Source organism: Halichoeres trimaculatus, unplaced genomic scaffold, assembly GCF_033239565.1.
Source record: "Halichoeres trimaculatus isolate MK-OKI-2021-1 unplaced genomic scaffold, fHalTri1.1 fHalTri1_scaffold_9, whole genome shotgun sequence".
Taxonomy (NCBI): Eukaryota; Metazoa; Chordata; class Actinopteri; order Labriformes; family Labridae; genus Halichoeres; species Halichoeres trimaculatus.
The window spans coordinates 37246709-37270010 of record NW_027437188.1 but is presented as its reverse complement, the minus strand read 5'-3'; the positions used below and the strand labels follow the sequence as shown (position 1 = coordinate 37270010).

Sequence of the window (23302 nt, the reverse complement as noted above, 5' to 3'; positions counted from 1 at the left end):
CCCTCTGTGATCTAAACCTGCTGATTTTTTCTTTACTAGGGCCATTATCTCTTCATGTCATCACATCTTTTCTTTTTCCTGCACTTCCAGTCCTGGTGAAAAATGTATAAATCCAGTGTCTTTGTGATGATATGTGCTCTAGAGCGCCCCCTGGGTGGAAAAAACAAAACCTCCAGCTACTTCGAATTACATGCTCAACCTTTTTTTTTTTTGCACAACTATCGTGCCAAGACTTACGAAAAAGTCTTATATCGGTGAAAACCAAACAGGAAGTTTGCTAATTTTAAGCAAATGTTGGATAAAATGTGACACACTGACGATGAAAAGTTATTGAAGGATTTTTTGTAACTTGATGACAAATCTGACAATTTTTTCAGCAACATGCAAACCTCAATAATTCTCATGTCCAAGGGTCTTCAACCTGTGGCTCTGGACCCTCATGCGGCCCTTTGACTCCTTTGCAGTGGCTCCTTCTAGCTTTAAAAAAATAACCCAAATCCTGTGTTAAAATTTAGTTGAACTAAATCTTCTGTCAATAAAGCCTGCCACCGCTCTACTTCACCTCCTACAACATTCATTTAACTGACAATGTGCCAGTTTAATATGTCATATATGGTGCTTAATATGTGGCAAGACATTAGCAAACAAACTAAAATCAATGAGTAGTCCAATAATATTGATGTGTTATCAAATTTAGATGTGCATTCAAAAAATTTTGAATTTTATAATTGTTTGAATTTTTTTGACAATGCATAAAATTTCAAAATTCTTACAATCTTGTCAAATTTTTTTTTTTTTATTTCTAATTTTGGCATATTTTATTAAGATTTTTTTTTCATATTTTTGAAATTAGATTTTTTTAAGAAATATTTGCAAGTTTTTCAAATCTTAATTAAAAAATTGAAATATTTGCACTTTTTTAAATTATTAAAATTATTTGAAATTTTTGCAGTTATATTAAAAATTAAAACATATCAAGACAGCAATTTCATTAATTTCAAAATTCTTCTCATCTTGATAACTATTCCCTAGATTTTAAGTATGTGTGGAGTTTTATCGACCTAATAGTGTTTATTGTGAAGGTAAAGTACATTTTTTGGCTTTGGATTTTAAACTTCTTGTTAAGATAATTACACCCGATCATAATTGTAAAATTAATTTAATTACAATTGTTTTAAGTTTTTGCAAACTTTTTAAATCTTTAACATTTTTGAAATTTTCTAATTTCAAAATTTTTGACATTGTTTCACTTTTTTTTAAATGTTTAATTTTGCAAATTCACTCAATTCTTTTTTTTATTTTGGCAATTTTTTTTTAAAGTTTAAAATTTTAGAATTTTTTGCAAATTTGTTTAAAATCAATAACTAAGACATGTACAATTGCATAAATTCCTTCCAAAAACTCCTCGTTTAGATTATTATTCACAGGATTTTAACTTTGTAAAAAAATTTTTGTCTTCATCGTGAAGGTGAAGTAGATTTTGTGGCTCCTGAATGACTTTAGCCCAGGTGAGCTGAGGAAAAATGGCTCCAATGAAAGTAAAGGTTGCAGACCCCTGATCATGTAGAATGCTTGATCAGGACCAAAACTCACACACGGGCTCAGTAATATCTGTCAGGCCTTCATGAAGCATCACTGATCAGGTCATGTCCTGTAGTTAAAGGATGCGTCAGATTCTGATAACTCTCCATGAACCAGGAAGTTGTTTTAGCTCCTTCATATGAGTTTCAATCTGCTTCAAATTTCTGCAACATGCCCCAACGGGCACAGTGTGGGCGATGGCCGCTTATCGCCTCTTGTGGCTTAAATTTCTCTTTGTTTGTCTGTTTTTGGATTTGCATATTAGTCACTTCCACAGTCATGAGGCAACAGGCTGAAAGGTCAGGAGCCTGTGCTTTAAAGAGAGCCTGTATCCGTCTGTAGTTTGGCGAGGAGGATAAATCTCTGCTCACAGATGTAGGTATGAAACTGACCCTGAACCTTAAATGGACCCAGTCACACATTGATCCTATCACTGATGTGTTGAACATAACTCTGTGGTCTCATTACATCAGTTACAGCCCCCCAGAGACCCATCCAGGGGTCAGAGGTCACCTGAGCGTGGAGGGGTGACAGAGGGAGTCCATTATTCTGCAGAAATGACCGGATCCCTCCTCAGGATGCTCGGCTCTTTATGGTGGTCCACCTCTGAGTCCGCATCGATCTCATTACGATCAGTGAACCTCCGCTGCTGCTGACGGTGAGAATCCTGCTGCACGGGGAGGCTGCCAGTTCATCACTGCGGATGATAACGGAGCCAAACCGCTCAAACCGCTCACACAAACACCGTCTCTCCTTTACAGCAGAGGGCTGGGGGGGGTTTGTCTGCTGTTTGTCTTCAGTGCACCCTTCAGAGTCTCAGTGGTTGAGGTCCCCAGAGTTCAGACAGACCGGACGTAGACGCAGCTGATCATAAATCCTGAACGTTGATCTGTAAACGAGCCAAAGCTGCGTCTCCTCTTTTGCTCCCGGCTCCTCAGCAGAGAAACATCTGTACCAGCTCTGACTGCAGCGACAGAAATGATGTAAACTCCTCAGGAGGTCGGAGCAGATGGGCTGGATCTGGTCTGTCACCTGTCATCGAGGGGCTACGCTGAAGAGACGTGACGGATGAGATTTAACGTTTGGAGACCATAACCATAAAGATCCAGGCTTAAGACCAAATAAAAACTGAACTCGAGATCTGCCTGAGAGCTGAGCGTGCCTGAAGATGACGAGCTGATTAAACTTCTCCCTCATGAACCATCCTCATCCTGACTAAAGTTTGAGCACATAATCTAAAGTCATCATCAGGGATATATTTTAACATCCTCATTACTTCAGAGCCAGATCCAGACCCCTGATCTCACAGTCACGACCCGGCACAGACTCCGAGTGCCTCTCACACTGATGGAGACGTTTGTTTAAACAGAGTGGATCAAGGTGTGTGTGACAGAGGATTAATGAGTGTGTGTGTGTGTAGTTCAATTCCCCCTGATTGTGGATAATGAATGACACGTTAATTGGGGCGACAAAGCTCAGTCAGGCTGACGGAGGTGGAGAAGTGGGTCACATCCTTTCCTCCTGATCTCATCACAGAGCGGCGGCTCAGCGCTCAGACGGTTTCCCTCAGAGCGGCGGCTCAGGATAAGATTTGTTTTAATTAAGAGAAGAAGAATTAACACTGGTTTAAAAACACCTTTTAAAGGGATTTCCTCTTTTTTCCTGATCACAGCTTTTCATATTAAAGGAGCAGCTTTTTTTTACTTAAATAACTAAGATTTGCTAAGTTGGAGTGTTGTAAATCTGCTGTTAGCTTTAAAAACAGATGACTGAACTCAGTTACAGAGTGAGCTTATCACTTCTACCTTGTAGCTTTGGTTAATGTAGCATCTAGAGGCATTTTAGCTAACACACGGCAAAATCAGACTTGTTAGATTAGATTTCAAGAATATAGGTAGATGTTTTCCAAAGAGAGTAATTTTGACAGAGGAAGTCGATTTCACACCAAACCAGGGTCAGTTTCAGTTTTGGTTTCTGTTTCTCTACTCTTTAATTCCTGAAACTGCCATGAGGGGCGTAGGTGTCAGAGCACACACAGGAAATGGCTTTTTTAACTTATTGGATGGAGAATATTCACAATAAGTGATAAATGTAACTGGTAAAAGACAACAGGATGAGTTTTTCGTGGTCTTGAAACAGTTTAATAACTTTGACCACAGGGGGCGCCAAAATCAACACTGTCTGAAAGTTCCTCACAGAAGCTTTAAAGGGAACCCCCGAGTGGCCTTAATAAATTGCTATTTCCCAAATCTACTAGATTTCACTGGTAGTCAATTTTAAGTGTGTTCCTCTAAAACGATGAATTAAAAAGGTTCACGAGAAACCATTAGTGTTACCAACTTAAGCAACTTTCAATTTCAATTTCAATTTAGTTTATTTGATAAGGAGGGACAATGTACTTTTTTTTTTTTTTAATTTTTTTATTTTGAACATGAGGTCAAAGTGAAATTTCTGTCAAAGACAGAAACAAATACAAACAAACAGACATTATCTAATCACGTATTCGAAAAGGAGTGGGGTGAAGTATAAACTTATTAATTCCCACCCCTTTACATTCATACACACTTTAAAAAAATAAAATGTAATTGTACCCAAATCTAGCTACCAAGCTAATTTCCATTGGTAGTCCCCCCTGATATATAAAAACAAACAGATAAAAAAAAATACAAGTATAATATTTAAAGGGTTCTGTTCTTGTTGTTTTGTTTCTTTTTTTGTTATTTTGTGTTTATTTGGAATGGACAGAAATGAACACAAATCCATATACATATGTGGACGTACAAACCAAAGTCCTTCCATATTTTACTAATTAACTAAAAATATACACAGTTCTGGGGGAATATACTAACTCATACTAGTTCTTTCTTAAAACCGGCAAAGGTCAAAATGTTGTTTTTCTGGCAAAAATATAACATGTCTACAAGGCTTGAGGTTAAATCAGTCAGTATTCTGCTGTGACTGTAATGATTAGATAAAGACATGTAATTCGTATCAATTCATGTCACTGTATCATAACATGTAGGCCCAGCCGACCCGAGATAATTAACTGTATGTAAATATTATCCTTTGTTGTGTTGGTCATATTACATAATGGTATATTACTTGGTTTTCGTGAATAATGCAGAAGACACTGCGTCCACACTGCTGTTGGTTTGAGCATGCTCAGTTCATACTTCTTGTTTGCCTCATGAATATTCGATTAGCCATGTGCTGCTAACGTAGCTCGGTAACTGCGACGTAAAGAGCGGGAAAGTCCAGTAGAGCTGTAGTATCGTAGAAGACATCGTCCTGCCATAGTTTTTAAAGTGATAAACAAAAATACTTCAGTATCTGTTGATTCTCTGACCTCTCTCAGTCTGACCTGTAGTTCTGAGGTGTTTTCTTCCTCGTTAATTGCGGCTAATCAACTTCCGGTGTGGATCAGGACTCGTCTGTAGCTGCAAACAACAATGGCGGCCAACGCGCGAAGTTAACTGATAGAATTTTCCCGAAACGAAGCAGTTTTTAGCGTTTTTAAGACAGCGTTTTTAAAGCTGACACAGATATTTATCAAACCGGGTCCGTCAGTCATTAAAGTCCGGGTTCACTTAGAAACAAAGTGGAGTAAATGAGTGAGATTGAACACCTGCGTGGACCTGAAGATCTCTACAGAGGCTGAAATCCTCCACAGGTCTGATCCTCAACCCGCTGGGTAAGAGACAAACTCTCCCTCCTTCATTTATTTTATTTTGTTTTATTTTATTGTTTTTGTTGAACATTCTTGCGCATGTGCAAACATTCATATAAACATTGCAGAACAATAATGGTACAAGATTGTCAAAGGAAAACAGCTGCCATGCCAATAATTAGCAGTTTAAAAACTTTGAAAAATATAAATAAAATTTGTGTTGTTTTAAAGTGCATGTAGTTCGGACTGGAAAATAAGTTATTAAAAAATAAATAAATAAAAAACAAGTAAATAATATATAGAAATAATAATAATGATAATAATAATAATAATAATAATAATAAAAGTTGTCTTACTATTGCATGCATCAATATTTATTTTTCAAACAAATTGTATTTTATTTATTTATAATAAATCAGATGACCTTTGTAGGGGACAGCAGCACTTCCTTATATTGAAAACCGGTCTTTCTTCTGTATCTTTTTTTTTACATTTTAAAGGGGTAATTAGCAGTTTTTTGTAATTAAAACAAACAAACAAAAAAATCATTTTATATCTAAAATTTAGCTTGTTACAGTTGCAGCTTGCCCCCCCCCCTGCAGGTGTGTAAATATTATCAAATCTGAAAAAAAAAGGAAAATAATATAAATGAAATATGAAAATATAAATAAAATGAGTGTTTTAAAGTACATTTAGCTCAGACGCGGTTTAGTTCTGAAAAATAAATTATTATTTTTTTTTTATTATTATTTTGTTAAATTATTAGATCATTTTTTATTTTTTATTATTATTATTATTATTATTATTATTATTATTATTATTATTATTATTATTATCATTCTGAATTTCCGTTTGGGATAATTAAAGTATTTTCATTTCATTTTCATTCATTTCATCTATTATTATTATTATTATTATTATTATTATTATTATTATTATTATTATTACTTTTATTATTACTTTTATTATTATTATTATTATAATTATTATTATTCTTTTTACTATTTTGGTAATTATGATAATAATAATAATTATTATTAGTTACAATAATCATGATAGTTCTCAAACTATAGCATGCTGCAATATTTTTTTATTTTATTTATTTATTTTCAAATCAGATTACCTTTGTAGGCGACAGCAGGACTTCCTTATATGGAAAAATTGACTTTTTTTGTCATTTCTTTTACAGTTTAAAGGGGGAACCAGCAGTTTTTTTGTGATTAAAACAAAAAAAAATCATTTTCTATCTAAAAGTCAGCTTATATCAGTTGCAGCTTGTTTGCCCTCCCTTTGCAGGTGTATAAATATCATTAAATCTGAAACAACAAAAAAAGAAAGCTTAAAACTAAACTTGGATTGAGCTGTCTATGTATGTATGCATGTATGTCCATGTGTATTAATGTATTTATGGGTGGAGTTCCCTGCATTTCACATGAGTAAAGTAGTAAAGTAGGTAAACAGTAAGTAAGTAAACAAAAACAAAGTACGACATCAAGACTTCTCAATATACATTTTAAACACTTGTGATTTAAGAAACATCCAATATTAAGCTTTAAAATCACAGCATTAGCATAAATCTGATAACTTTCTTTTCTAACGCCCATAAACTCAGACAGATCTTTGTTTAATCGGATAAACTTTAACAAATCAGAGATCACTGGAAAGCCCAGGATGTCCTCTACAGAGCTCAGCAGGTTTGGTCCTTGCAGACTGTTTAGTTTTTTTAATAAAGCTCTGAAAGTGAAGTCCTCTACAGAGGACAGCAATGCATTGTGGGTCTCAGGAGAAAACATCAGCTCTGCAGTCACAAGGTCGCGCTGTACCAGAGTTTTAATGCTGAATGTTTCTTTTTTTACATCCTTCATCTCAGCCCTGGAGTCTGGTGCCGGGAGCTGACACACACACACACACACACACACACACACACACACACACACACACACACACACACACCCTGGTGTAGTGTGAGGTAGCTGCTCTCCTTTCATCAGTCACACGTTCAGCAGCTTCTTCTTTCCTCTCCTCCTTTTTCTCACTCACGCTCTTTTGTTTCTGTTTTTATTCAGCTCACACTGACACACACTCTGAGTTAATGTTAAAGGATGGATTCACACACACACACACACACACACACACACACACACACACACACACACTGTTCTTTAATCCATCTGATCATCGTTTCTCCCGTTTCTTTAAATCCATTATTTCTCTTTTCACTTCCTGTCCTCTGAGGATCCACTCACCTCTAACCACCTGTCTCCTCTCCTTCATCGTCGTCTCATCTTCTGTCAGTTTCCTCCTCGGCTTCATCAATCTCTACCTTAAAGAGGAGGAACAGTCTGTCTCTCTGAGTCTGTGGGCACATTTTGACCAGAGTAAACTCACAAACACACAGAAAGAAAGAAAGCACGAACATGATCCTGATAGATCATTAATCTGAGCACAGACTCGTCAGATTAACGTCACATCTGAGACTTTTCATGGCTTTCCTCCTCTCCGTCTCTTCCAAGGACGTAAATCTCAACAAAACGTTTTTCAGCCTCGGCCCAAACCGAGCCGAGCCTGAGTCACCACTTCTTTTTGAAAACCCAAACACAACCTCTGCTGGAAATCAATAAACTATTTTCCTTTTGATAAATTGCCAGCACAAACATTTTTCACCCACATGTCGGACTCAAAGTGGAAAATCCTGACGAGAAATTCGTCTTAAGCTGCTCGAGTTTCATCGACAAGAAAAGCCTGCAGTAAAAACTCAGAGGAACGTGAACACACACTTTCAAACAGCTCTGAGATCCTGCTCAGAGTAGTTTCTGTTAAAACCCTCACAGGTCTAAGACCGCCCTGACCTTTTGAAGACTTTAGACCAACAGCTTAGACCATTTGACTCCTTTGCCGTGGCTCCTTGTAGCTTTAAATTTTTTTTTATTGAAATAAAGAATTTTTATTTTCCTCACAGAGGGTATTGATGATTAATCACACTGACACTAAATAAAATCCTGTGCTTTTGTTGAACTAAATATCAATAATGCAATAAAAATTTCAAATGTGTTATAGATTACTACAGATGTATTTTAAATTTCTGCCATTTTTTGAAATTTCAATTTTTGACATTTTTTTCAAATTGAGAAAAAAAAATATTTTTTATGAAGGTTTTGCAAGTTTTTGAAAATTTTCAGTTTCATTTTTTAAATTTCTGCTATTTTTAAGCAAATTCTCTAAAGTCCATTTTTTTTTAATTTGCAAATTTTTGAAATTTTTACATTTTAAAAAAAATTAAGAAAATTTATTAAAATTACAGTTTTCATCTGTTGTTAGCAAATTTATTCAATTATGGCAATTTTTTGTTAATTTCAAAATTCTTGAAATTGTTTGCAAATTTTTGCATTTTTTTCAAATAATTTAAAAAAATGCAAATTTTTGAAATTTTTAAATTGAAAAAAATTAGCAAATTTTTAAAATTACAGTTTTTTATCTGTTATCAGCAAATTTATTAAATTGTGGCAGTTTTTTGTTAACTTTAAAATTCGTGGAATTATTTGCAAATTTTTTAATTTTTTACATTTTAAAAAAATTTAGCAATTTTTTAAAATTACAGTTTTTTATCTTTTAGCAAATTTATTAAATTATGGCATTTTTTGTTAATTTCATAATTCTTTGAATTCTTTGCACATTTTTGCATTTTTTTTTCGAATGAATTTTTTTTAAATAATTTGCAAATTTTAAATAAACTATGATGTTATTAATCTTTCTTTATATATTTTTGCAAATTTATTAAAAATAAAGACGTGAGGAAACTCTTTCTTTGAGGGATTCCTCCTCCCTCAGTGAGCTCAAACGTCATTGGTCCATCGTCACAGACTGATGACATCACAGCTCACCTGTCCCTCAGGTGTCTCTGATCCAGATGATCCGTGGTCAGTTTCCTGCAGTGTTACCTGCTGCGTCAACATCAGCAAACTCTGCTTCAGACCAAGGAACATGTTCTCCATTAGGGGGCACTGTGGGGGAAACATGTCAGGATGGTTTTATGGCAGGATCAGGATCTGGATCAGGATTAAATCACTCAGACCATTTTGACCTAAAATAAAATTTTTAGACCCAGATATTTCTGATTTTTTCTTTGTCATGCTCCAGTTTTTGTCTTTTATGCTCCGTTTCCTCTGATGTGTTTTTAAACTCGTCCTGATAAAAACGTCAGTTTAAAGTCGTCAGCTGAAGAGTTGTTGAGTTTCTGCTGAAGGATCAGAGCTTTAGTTTCACACACGGACCCTTTACTCTCGCTCTGGTCTCCTGGCCCGGTTTCTGCTGAGCTCGTCCATCGCCCGGCTGTGCAGCGATCTATTCGGCTCTCGACACGTTCAGTGATAGAAACATGTTGCTGAGTGGAGCCTCTCTCTCTCTCTCTCTCTGGTGACAGATGGTGGAGACTCTCCCACAGCAGCAGGAGCCTCCACTATCACAGTCCTGCTGCCTCAGTGTCAGGACGGGACCAGAGACCCGGGTCCCTCTGAGACCAGCTCACGCTCCACATGGGGCTCGGACTCTGAACCAAATCAGAGCCGCTCCCTGCTCAACAAACTGTTTCTGCTCCGTCCCAGAAACACACACTGAAACACACACAGAAACACACACTGAAACACACACAAACACACACAGAAACACACACTGAAACACACTGAAACACACACAAACACACACTGAAACACACACTGAAACACACTGAAACACACACAAACACACACAGAAACACACACTGAAACACACTGAAACACACACTGAAACACACACAGAAACACACACTGAAACACACACAGAAACACACACTGAAACACACACAAACACACACAGAAACACACAGAAACACACACTGAAACACACACTGAAACACACACTGAAACACACTGAAACACACACAAACACACACAGAAACACACTGAAACACACACAAACACACACAGAAACACACAGAAACACACACTGAAACACACACTGAAACACACACTGAAACACACTGAAACACACACAAACACACACAGAAACACACTGAAACACACACAAACACACACAAACACACACAAACACACACAAACACACACAGACACTCACTCATCAAATTAAAGCGCAGTAAGAGGCTCTGCCAGCAGGGGTCCAGTGAGTGGGTGGAGCAGCCAGCTGGAGATCTGACGGAGAACAGACGACTGGGACGGAGACGAGGACGGAGAGAAACGAGGAAAACCTCCACAGAGCAGCTGGTGCTGAATCAGGGAAACTGTGAGGAGTAGACAGACAGGTGGAGGAGGAGTGGACGGATAGGTGGAGGAGTGGACTGACAAGTGGAGAAGGAGTGGACGGATAGGTGGAGGAGGAAACATTTATGGGTAGAAAACTGGCTGAACAGGTGAAGCAATGGACAGACAGCAGCATGAGTGGATGGAAAGATGGAGGAGGAGTGTTGAGGGACAGGTGGAGGAGATGTGTATACGGACAGGTGGAGGAGGACTATGGACAAACAGGTGGAGGAAAGTGTGAAAGGACAGGTGGATGTACTGGTAGAGAAGAAGTGGATGGATAGGTTGAGTAGGAGTTTAGACAGACAGGTGGAGGAAAAGTTTAGACAGGTAGGTGGAGGAGGAGTGTGTACAGACAGGTGGAGGAGGAGTGTGTACAGACAGGTGGAGGAAAAGTTTAGACAGGTAGGTGGAGGAGGAGTGTGTACAGACAGGTGGAGGAGGAGTGTGGACAGACAGGTGGAGGAGGAGTGTGTACAGACAGGTGGAGGAAAAGTTTAGACAGGTAGGTGGAGGAGGAGTGTGTACAGACAGGTGGAGGAAAAGTTTAGACAGGTAGGTGGAGGAAAGTGTAGACAGAGGTAAATAAGGATGGACAGGTGGAGGAAAGTATTTAATGACAGGTGCAGGAGTGGATGTTCAGGTGGAGAAGCTGTGGATGGATGAGTGGAGGAGTGTGGAAGGACAGGTGGAGGAGTAATGGATCCACAGGTGGAGTAGTAGTGTTGAAGGACAGGTGGAGGAGTAATGGATCCACAGGTGGAGTAGTAGTGTTGAAGGACAGGTGGAGGAGTAATGGATCCACAGGTGGAGTAGTAGTGTTGAAGGACAGGTGGAGGAGGAGTATGCACAGAAATGTGGAGGTGTTTGAAAGGACAGGTGGAAGAGGAAGGTGTGAACAAGTGAAGGAGCTGACAGACAGGTGGAGGAATGTGAAAAGGGTGGACACAGGGTGGAGTGGAGTCAAAGGAGCAGAAATCCTCCCTGACTCCTCTGGGCGATGTTCTGGTGGAGCCTCCTGCTGCTGAGAGGAGGATGAAGCTCGGCTTGTCTTCACTGCTCCATCAGCAGGAAACTTGGTGGTGGTGTTTCCAGCTGAGCTGCATCAGGAACGTCTGAGTGGAGACTCCAGCTCCACCCAGAGACCCCGTCAGAAAGACACTCGTAGCTTCAAACAACGACCGTCCCTCTTCTTATTAACGAGTTAAACTGAAGCGTCTGGAAACTGGACTTCCCGTCGTTTCAGTTTGTTCAGTAAAATAAGTTTTGGCGTGGAAGGAGGAGGGTGGTGTCCTCTCAAAGCAAACAGATGGAGGCTGTTGGAGAAATGATCAGTAACTCTTTGGTGGATCAGACTCAGGGAACACGCAGTGACAGAGACGATCAGATTTGGAGGAGAGTGACTCTGCAGCTCTGCCGGCTCCATCAGACAGAAGAGTCAGAAACTTCTCTGATCGGTCTGATCCAGGTCAGAGCTGAGGAGCTGAGACGGAGAAAAGTTTGTGACGCGTTTTACTTAGAAACAGAAACTCATGATCTGTTGGCACGCCGTGTGCGCTCTGCTCTTACAGGAAACCTCACAGAGAGATGTTTACCCAAATCAAACGCTGCAGCTCCACACTGACTGGAAACTAGGATCACATTTCACAGCCGCTCACAGCCGCTCTTCTTCTGCTGTTCTCTGATTACATCCATCAACCATCGCTTGGTCCGTTCCCGCCTCCCGTACGGAGCCAATATGGCGGCAGCGGCGTGTGAGAAGTGTCCATCAGAATCAGATTGTTCTTGACTTTAGGACGTTTGAGCCACAGAACAGTTTGGTACGAGTCAGATCCAGATCCTACCATGAAACCATCCTGACATGTTTCCCCCACAGCGCCCCCTAATGGAGATCAAGTTCCTTGGTCAGAAGCAGAGTTTTTCTGATGGTTTTTTATTATTATTATTATTTCTTTTTTATTTAATTTTTGTTCAATGCAAAATTAAAACATGTTTTGCAGCTAGACAAAGTTACTTTCATTTTTCAGAAATAAGGGAAAACAGTAAAACAAGTATGACATGTTATTTTCAGACCATTGTTATGCAATGTGATAGAAATAAAAATAAATATATTTATATATATATATATATATATATTGAAAGCAGTTTAAAAGAAAAATAAAATGTAGTTAATAAATGAAAAGCAAATTTAGTATCAAAAATTAGAAAGTCAGGGGTAGTAACTAGGCCTGTCATTTTAATGCGATAATTAGATTAATTAATTACACCGCAAATTAATGCGTTATACAAATTAACGCAGATTAATCTGGATCCCAAACCCGCGGGGCGTTCAAAGACGCACTTATTTTTAAATGTTTGGCATACAAACCGTTTGTCCTACTTGGAAAAAGAGGTGTTCTCGTTAGAGTTTCAAATTTCTGACGGTCCCTGAATGTATCACACATGACGTCAGCAACATGCTTTAAACCGTGGGGAAGCGAGAGTGATTTGTGACTGCCGTCCACATCTCGTTTATTCACATGTCCTTTTTGAAAATCTGCAGAAAATCAACCGTTTGCTCAACTCTGTAAAAAACAGATAATTTTAAACTCTTTACTGCATCAAACAAGCCCTGAATGATCGATATTTGTCCTGTATTTAAATCTAAATAATTCTTTGAAAATTTGCTTCCATCTTCCTGGTGTCATGTTTCAGCTTGGAGCTGCTCTGCACCAATCAGCAACAGTTTGTGTGTTCAGAGCATGTTAAACTGAGAATACTTCACTTTTCTTTGATCCAAGACTTGAAAAAAGTGTTTTGTACATAGTTCCTCACAGTTTTTAGCCTTTAGCCCTGGTTCTCCTGACCTCATAGAAGTATAGAAGTTCATATTGCAGTGAAAATTGAGTCCACATCGAGTAAAAATGTGAACAGAAGCAGAAAACGTCCTAAAAATCAAATCAGCTTATCTTAGGTGCAGGACTGTGTAGATTTTGTAAAGACAGAACCATAAAACTTTTTTCATGTGTTCCTTATGCCTCAGGGTACCTAAAAATGTGTTGTATATATTCCCACCTTATTTTTAAATGTTTTTAATGTAATTTTAATGTAATTTTAATGTCCTGGAATTCAAATTCTTTATTTTGGGACCTTAAGCAGATATGAGATTAAAATGGGATTAATTAGATTAATTAATTACAAATCCTGTAATTAATTAGATTAAATTTTTTAATCGCCTGACAGCACTAGTAGTAACATAATAAGAAATTTGCATTTACATTTACATGCAAGTCATTGCCCTGTCCCACACAAAAAGAAAGAATGAAAGAGCGCAAAGAAGTCCAAACCAAATGTCTTTCTGTGTAGACATATATCCAGGTTTCTGGTTATTATCAAGTATAATGCAAACTGGTGAATTAAAGTATAATTTTGGTTGGGAAAGATGAATAAAAAGTTAAAATAAATAAATAAAATTAAATAAAATTAAATAAAATAAGATAATGATATAAGTAAAACAACCACAACATTTAAAAAAAAAACAAAAAAAAAACCTCATTGCACTTTGGACCAGAGTTTTTCTGATGTTATGCAGGAAACTAACCACTGATCATGTGGATCAGAGACACCTGAGGGACAGGTGAGCTGTGATGTCATCAATCTGAGATGATGGACCAATGAGGTTTGAGCTCACTGAGGGAGCAGAGGTCACTAAAGGTCGTATAGATTTAATGGTTAGAGGAGGATGAGGAGGACGCAGCGCCGTCTTTGAAACAGGAAGCAGCAGTTTCATAATAAAGCGGACTAAATTTAGCCGTCCCGCTCCTCCTGACGGTTTGTCGTCTGTCAGGATGAATTAAACGTGACACAGTCCTGCTGCAGACGCTGCAAGATAAACGCTGCAAATGTAAGATGAAAGATGCTTTTCATTGGACGTTCGTTTTCTTCTGTTTCTGCTCAGAAACAGATTAAAAAAAGATGGCTGCTCCGAGTTCTTTGTTTCTCTGAACTCCTGGACTTTAAAACCAGATCTGGGTCTAGTCAGGATCTGACGCCTCCTTTGGTCTCAGGGACGATGAGGCAGCTCTAGACTCTGAGTGTGTGTATCCTCTTTCTTTCAGTCCATGTGTGTGTGTGTGTGTTATTTTTGGATCCCTGTAGGTGTGTGTAATGTTCTCCTTGTCTCTTTTGTGTCCTTGTCACTGTGCTGTCAGTGTGTGTGTGTGTGTGTGTTGTGATGATTTCAGGTGTGTGACAGTTTGTATTTGTTGGTCTGTGAAATGCTCAGACCTCCTGCTGAGAGGGAAGCAGAGATAAGAGGAGAAAGAGCAGAATGAATTCAAGGTTTTTCTTCCTGTAAACATAAATTCACAAACCAGTCGAGCAAATCAAAGCCGCAGAGTCGAGCTCTCGCTTTGATCAGAGCGAACGGACTGTGAGTCAGTGCAGGGAGAAACTGAACTACAGACTGAACAATCTGACTTAAAGCACTGATCTGAAGAGGATTTAATGATTTTTAAAAGATTTTTCCAAAACAAATGATCCTTCAGATTTGAAGGTTGGTAGAGATTCATTAAAAACGCTGTCCTCACCAGCCATCTTCAGGGTCAAAATAATTATTTAAAGCCGTAAATCACATTAAATGAGGGATGTTTTGGCTCTTAATCAGACAGGACATCTGAAGACAGACAGGTGACGTAGAGAGCAGAGAGAGACGTGCAGCTAAAGCAGTGTCCAGGAGTTGACTTAGCGCCTACCAGGCCACTAGGGGGCCCCCAAGAGCAATTAATCTGATTTTGGAATTTCTTTTTCTTTTTTTTTAATTAAAAATCTAATTTTTTTCAATTTCATATTATTTTTAGAATTTCTCCAAATTTTGATTTTTTTTTTTTAATTTTCATTTTTGTTTGGAATTTGAAAGATATTTTAAATTTATTTTTTTAAAGAAATGTAAATTTTTGAAGTTTGGAAATATTTGCATTTTTTGCTAATATTTTTATTTTAATTTTTTCTTATTTTTAACATTTTTTTAAACTCAAATTTTTTTGAAAGCTGTGGAAATATTTGCAAATTGCTTAAAAATATAAAACAAAAATTACATGTACAGTTTCATAAATTCAAAAAATTCTTTATTCATTGGATTTTAACTATGTGTAGAATTTTATACACTTAATTGACTTTATTGTGAAGATAAAGTAGATTTTGTGGCGCCTGAATGACTTTAATCCAGGTGAGCTGAGGAAAAATGGCTCCTATGAAAGAAAAGGTTACAGACCCCTGCTCTTTAATAATAATAATAATAATAATAATAATAATAATGATAATAATAATAATAACAATAATGATAATAATAATAATAATGATAATAATAATAATAACAATAATGATAATAATAATAATAATAACAACAATAATAATAATAATAATAACAATTATAATAATAATAATAATAATTAATTATAATAAAAATGATAATAATAATATCAATAACAACAACAACAATAATAATAATAATAATAATAATAATAATAATAATAATAATAATAATAATTATTATTATTATTATTATTATTATTATTATTATTATTGAAAAGGTGGATTTGAGTTGAGTTTTGAAGGAAGGCAGTGAGTCTGAGTTGCAGATGTTGGGGTGAAGGGAGTTGGAGCTAACGGTGCAGTTCATGGTCCTGGAGATGGAGGTCAGGGGGAGTGACTTTAGAGGAGGTCTGTGAGGTTATTGAGAGCTTTGTATGTGGTGAGCAGGATGTTGAAGATGACTGACTGATCATCCAAAGATCAGGTAGTTAGAGGTTAAACAACGTGGCAGAAAAGGACTGATCCTTCAGGGATAGGGAACAGGAAGAGGGAGAGGGAGAATGAGGAGGAGGAGGATACACACTAAGATAAAAGTGTGTGTTTGCATGTCTTGGTGATGAAGTGTTGATCAAGTGGAGCCATTAATATCATTAGCTTCATGTTCATGCTAACCTGTTTGTGTTTGTGTCATAGAAACAGAGGGCCTCAGATCCCAGTTTAACTGAAGGACCTGTGGAGGCTTTGGGCTGAGCTGGTGATCCAGAGCAAACTGAGGCTGAGGAAAAGATAAAGATGCTTCAGTTTACATCTCTAAATCCAGACAAACAAACAAACAGCCGCTCAGAGTTTACGTCCTCGAACACAAACACAAACACAAACATGAAGATCAGGGTGGATTCAGTCTCTGCAGCGTGGAAACGTCCGAGCTCGCCATCGCTCTGCGTCTGATGCTGGAATAATGAAGGTTATTTCTGCGTCTCCTCTGCGTTGATCTGATTTAATGATAAACACGTTATTTATAGAGAGTTCCCTCATCACCGCGTCTTCTCAGCTCATTTACATAATCGCCACAACGGCATGATCACACGCTGTGACTGGTGAGATCCTTCAGTTATCTACAGGAAACAGGAAACAGGAGGACGACCTCCACACTGTACCTGTGTGTGTGTGTGTGTGTGTGTGTGTGTGTGTTTTGGCAGTTAGATTTATAGCTCAGAGCTAAGGTCAGTCTGAAGTTTTTCAGCTGTTCTCTCTTCCGTCCTCTTGATGGCGCTGTGGGAAGTTTTAACTTGATTTAATAAAATGAATCAAAAAGAATAAGTTAAATTAAAATAAACAGATGAAATAAATTTAAATAAAATACAATAAAATGAAAAATTAAAATTAAAAAAGAAAAAGAAAATTAAAATTAAAATAAAAAAATAAACAGGTAAATAAAAAAATAGAAAGGTTAAATATAAAATACAATAGATAAAATAAATGGAAAAAAAATAAAAAGTATAAAATATAACAAAATAAAAGAGCAAAATTAAATAATAAATAAATAAATAAAAAATTATAATGAGGGTTTAAAGAGGATACTTAAATAATCTTCCTCTCATACTGACACCTTCTCATGACCTTCACAGTAAAATGAGATAATCAGCCTTAAAAGTGTTTATTTCTTAAGACTTTATTTCTGCCATAAAAACAAAGACTTCATAAAGACAAGTCAACATTTGTCACGGACTCTGAAGTGTCAGCGTTTGGAGCTTTGTTTGTCAGTAAATGGTTTGTTTTGAAGCAGGAGGAGGTTTTTATTCATTCAGATAATTAACCTGAAACTTTAAGCTTTGTCCTCACGTCTGATGCTGGAGCAGGATTAACAGATTTTCTGATGAAGGTTTGTTTTAGAGAAATAAATCCCTCTGTTATCCTGGCGCTACAAACTAAGACACTAAATGAGAAAAAGATTTGATCTGCCAGTGTGTGAAGGTTTCACTGCTCATTGAGGATTAAAGACTTTAACTGTGTGAATATTAACTATATCCCAACATTTACTGGCACTCACGTCGTGACACCAGAGCTGTGAGGGGAAACGTTAAACCAGTTTGTCGTATGTTAGCCTGAAACCGAGCTGTAGATCTGGATTAACGTGACTCTGCAGAAACAGCTTTACCAACGTATTTCCCAGCAAACCTCAGAGAAAGACGTTTGACTGACACGAGGAATCAGACTGTTGAAAGCTTAACTGGTAAATGCACAGGAGCAAGAGATGAGACAAACCACAGGGGGCGCTAAAATCAACACAAACTGATACTTCCTTACTGGAGCTTTAGCTGTGAGATAGATAGATAGATAGATAGATAGATAGATAGATAGATAGATAGATAGATAGATAGATAGATAGATAGATAGACAGATAGATAGATAGATAGATAGATAGATAGGTAGATAGATAGATAGGTAGATAGATAGATAGATAGATAGATAGATAGATAGATAGATAGATAGATAGATAGATAGATAGATAGATAGATAGAGGTTAATGAAAAATAACAAAAGATTTAGGATCCTGCCTGTGATACTAACTGATAAAAAGGTAAAAGATGTAAAAAAACAAAAAAAACAATAAAAAAGGATACAATAAAAAAAAAGATACAATACATTAGAATACAAAATATCACATGATAAAAAAAGATAAAATAAACACAAAATAAAAAATAAAATATAACATGAAATAAATAAATAAATAAAGAAAATTGTCAAATTGATTAAAAAAACAAAAAATAAAGTCAAGTAAATCAAATAAATCAAAAAGATAAAAAATAAATCAGGCGAATTCAAATAAAAAAATCCAATATAATAAAATGAAAATAATATAAAATAAAAAGTAAAATAAAATACAAAGATACAATAAAAAAAATAAAATAAAAAAGATGATAAAATTAAATAAAAAGAAAAATTTAATACAAAGGATAAAACAAAACAATAAAATCAAACAAGATAAAATACAATAAAAAGATAAAATGAAAAAATTTAATTTGATAAAGATTTCAAAAAATATAAATTAGATAAGATAAAAAAAATAAGATAAAATCAAATTAGATATAAAAAAAACAATATAAAAAAACATCATCATGAGGATTTGAACAAGCTCAGCTCAAATCCATTGCAAAAGCTCATCAAAAGTAAAAATGTGTTTACAAAAGAGGTGAAAAATAACATCCTTAGACTCTCTGCCGATGATCCTGGGTAAAGATTTCCACACAGAAAATCAGTGAAGCTCCCAAACAGCTCAGGTCATGATCCTGTGTCTCAGTCTGCAGTCTGATCTCCTGATCCTCTCCGGCCTGCAGCTCTGCAGCTGATCCTGGACTGACACCGTCTCTCCACCTCCGCCCTCACAGTGTCCAGACTCCTCTCTGCTACATCCAGCCGTCAAAGTCTGAGCTCATTCTCACTTTTCATCTCTTGGTTTGCTCTCAGAAAAATCCTTCAGTTAACAAATGTGAGCACACAAACAGTTTCAGTGTGAGGATAACCTTCGAAGATGTGAATCCAGGTGCATTAGTTTGACAAAAAGAGACGACTCAGGAGGTTTTAGCCTCATTCTGAAGACGATATGTCACAGATAACTGGAGTAAAACTACAGCGTTATGCTTTAAATGAACCGTTTTCATGCTGTAAAAGCCCATGATAAGATCAGACAGTAATTTATTGTCAGATGCTGAATGTTACACAGTAATAGTTTGATCAAACGGTGCATAAATTAGAAACTGTGGGTGCATCCATCCCAGCTCCACCCTCTCCTCCGCTCTCATTAAAGCGTCACACAGCTCTCTGCTCCACGGCCTGAGCCAGGGTTTCACTAACAGCTTTTAAAAAGTGCAGAGTGTGGACGCTTTCACAGCGCGAAGCACAGAGCTGTCCACGGAGCGAAGCACAGCGCGAAGCACAGAGCGCAGCGTGTTAATGATTTAATAAACAGCGGCTGAGCTAATACAGGAATTTGTTCCTCTTAAAAAAAAGAGCCGGGCTTTGTTCAGCAGCAGCAAAATAATGAAAGAGGAGCTGAAACAAGAGGAGGAGGTGTGTGTGTGAGAGTGTGTGTGTGTGTGTGTGTGTGTGTGTGTGTGTGTGTGTGTGTGTGTGTGTGTGTGTGTGTGTGTGTGTGTGTGTGTGGCCTCTCAGACTCCTCTGGATGAAGTGTGGAGGTAGATTTAGCTCGGCGTGTCTGCATAGAGACGACAGACTGACTGATTTACTGACTGTGTTTCCCGCCTGCTGGGTCAGCAGACACACACACACACACACACACACACACACACACACACACACACACACACACACACACACACACACACACACACACACACAGGCTAAGTAATTGGCTCTGCTCGATACTCTGATAAATGCCTCCTTTTCGATCCCCCCTCCTTCCTCTACTCCTCTCCTATCCTCTCCTCTCCTCCTTTCCTTTCCTTATGTCCTACCTCCTCAGTGATCATGTGACCTACAGGTGAACATCTCACTCAGGTGTGGTAAAACCTGACATGTCCTGATGAAGGTTGTGATGTTTGATGTCAGAGGAGGAGGCTGAACTCATTCATCTGTTTTCAGTTTCCTCCTCCTGTGTCCTCTCCTCTTTCCTCCTTTCCTTCTCAACCTTTCCTCCTTTTTCATTTCATCACTTTTTTCCAATTTCACCTCCTTCCCTCCTTCATCTCCTCTTTTCACCTTCATTACATCCTTCTCTCCTCTCTCTGGTCATCTCCTTCCCCTCCTCCTCATCAATCCTCAGTCAATCCTCCTTCTCCTTATCTCTCCTCTCCTCTCCTGCCCTAGTTTCCTTCCCTACTCCCCTCACCCCCTTCAATCCCACCCACACTTTCTTTTCTTGCCTCCTCAATTTTTCTTACTCCTCTGTCCTTGAGCTCTCCTGTAATCACGCTCTCCTTTTCTCTCCCCTCCTCCCCTCTGTCTCCTCTCCTCTCCTCCCCAGGCGCGTTTCCACTCTCCTCATCCATCCATCCCTCCATCCCTCCATCCCTCCATCCCTCCATCCCTCCGCGCCCCCGAGGACAAAACAGCTCCGCTCTGCTCTGCACCCCGCCCGACTGCGCTGTGTGTGCATATGTGTGTGTGTGTGTGTGAGTGTGTGTGTGAGAGAGAGAGAGAGAGGGAGAGGGAGGGAGGTAGAGCGCGGTGGGACTGAGCGGAGGAGCGCAGCGCTGAGGACACTTTGCTCCGCTCTTCCTCTCACAGCAGACACGATGCTCGCTGCTCCGCTGGCGGACCATCACTAACACAAGGTAGGACTCCTTTCTTCTTCTTCTTCTCTGCTCTGTTTGGCGCGTGCGTGCTGTGCGCACCTGCTCGCGCGCTCTCCTCGCCCCGCGCGGGCATCCCCGCTGATCCCGGCCGTGTGAGCCCATGTGGAGCCGCCTGGTGCTGCCAAAGCCTGGTCCGGGGGGAGCGTGTGTCCCGCTCTGAGGCTGTTTGCTCCGCGGAGCCTGAGGGACGATGAGTTGGTTTCATAATCAGCGACAGAGCGTCTTCAAACCGAGCCCGAACCCCGTCTCTGTGTCCGAGCTCTGCTGTGATCTGAGGGCTGTTCATGTTGACATCCTGGTCCGGATCCTCCCTGAAGCGCGGTCTCTGACTCCTCCTCAAGTTTTGGGAGCGTGAGTGAAATACTAAGGATGTTGCGGGGTTTTTGTGAGGAGCACACTGACTCCTCTGAGCCTCCATCCGAAGTGGCTCCGCGCGTAATGAGCGTCACTGCCCCGCGTGCGCCGCGTGCCCCGCAGGGAGCGCGTGCAGGGATCGAGGAGCTTGTTTTCCAACAACACTTGCTCGTGTCATTTCAGCTCCATCTGCTTCCATTAACCACTGCAGGAAAAGTTAACAAAATAAGAGTCTGTGATTGGTCAAACACGGGCTGGGCGTGAAGCGGTTGACCTTTGACCTCTGTGTGCGTTTTTATTCATTTATTGTCGCGTTCAGAGCTGATGATCCATCAGTGAAGCAGCGTGGTCTGTATTGTAGTATTTCTGTGATGACACTGCGCCTCTCTGCTGCGGAGATCTGACAAGGTAGCGCGCGTTTACGCACGACTTCCGGTTGATGTTTCAAAATAAAAGCCCCTTTTAGAGATATCTTCAATTTAAAGCAGACAAAAGATTTAAGATCCTGCCTGGGATACTAACTGATAAAAAGATAAAAGATGTAAAGAAAAATAAAATAATAATAAAAAAAAACAATAAAAAAGGATACAATATAAAAACAGAAAAAAAGATGCAACACATAAGAAAACAAAATATCACATGATAAAAAAAGATAAACACAGTATAAAATAAAAAATAAAATATATCATGAAATTAATAAATAAAATTATCAAATTGATTTGAAAACTAAACTAAACTAAAATAAATCAAATAAATCAAAAAGATGAAAAAGATATCAAGTGAATTCAAATAAAAAAATCCAATATTATAAAATGAAAAAATATAATATGAAAAGTAAAATAAAATACAAAGGATACAAAAAAATCAAAATAAAGAAAGATGATAAAATTAAAGAAAAGAAGAATTAAATACAAGAGATTAAAAAAAATAAAAAGAAGATAAAATAAATTAGAATCAAAAGTTAAATTAAATACAAAGGATAAAATAAAAAAAATTAAACAAGAAGTTAAAAGAAAATTAAAAGATAAAATTAAAAAACTAAAATATGAAAAGATAAAAATAGACAAATTGGATAAGTTAATTAAATCAAATTAGATAAAAAAAAAACAACATAAAAAACATCATCATGAGGTCTATATCTTTAATTTAAGCAGATTTTATGATTAAATTTGAGTCGTTTCTGCCTCAGAAATCTTTTTAAAAACCAGTTCTATATTTTATGAGTGTGTTGTCTGTCATTTATCATCTGAAAGAAAATAAATATGCACAAATTTCTCACTTTTCTCGTCTCATGATGAATGAAAGTGACTCAAACATCTCATCAAAAAGAATAATTCGCTTTTTATTTGGTGTAATCTCCTTAAATTTGCAGACCCTGTCAGCTTTTATTTTGTTAACCACCTCCCCACTTCCTGTTTGCTCCTCTCCCTGTCCTGGTCTTGACGCAACAGCCTCCTCTGTCCGGTCTGGCTTTGGGCGGATCACTCAGTGTCACTGAATGTCCCACAGCCTCCCTGACTCTGTGCTGGTTTTCAGCTCCTCTTTGCTTTTGGAGGGGGGGTTAAAGCTGCAGGGGTCGGCGCTTCATGTTGCGTAACTGAGCACAAAGCAAAGAGAGGAGGTGTAGTTTTAGGAAGAATGTGCACAAAGCATGAAATCCTTCCTCGTGCATGCTGAAGTCCTGGTGATTTGTTGGTGTAATGATGAGTCTTGTTAGGGTGACAGGAGTTTTAATGAGGGTGGGGGCTCTGAGAGGTGGCTGCAGCACTGTGAGGATGGAGGGAGGAGAGGGGAGGAGAGGA

General features: G+C 38.0%; 1 protein-coding gene across 1 annotated transcript in view; it reads left to right on the top strand.

The window, feature by feature from the left end:
- Nucleotides 1-5008: 5008 nt before the first annotated feature.
- The window catches only part of slc8a2b (solute carrier family 8 member 2b), a 204986-nt gene continuing 186692 nt past the window's right edge, over nt 5009-23302 (top strand). Inside the window, exons 1-2 of the mRNA XM_074679096.1 lie at nt 5009-5272; nt 20816-21125. The gene's annotated coding sequence lies outside the window, so the exon portion shown is untranslated. The remainder of the gene's footprint in view (nt 5273-20815; nt 21126-23302) is intronic.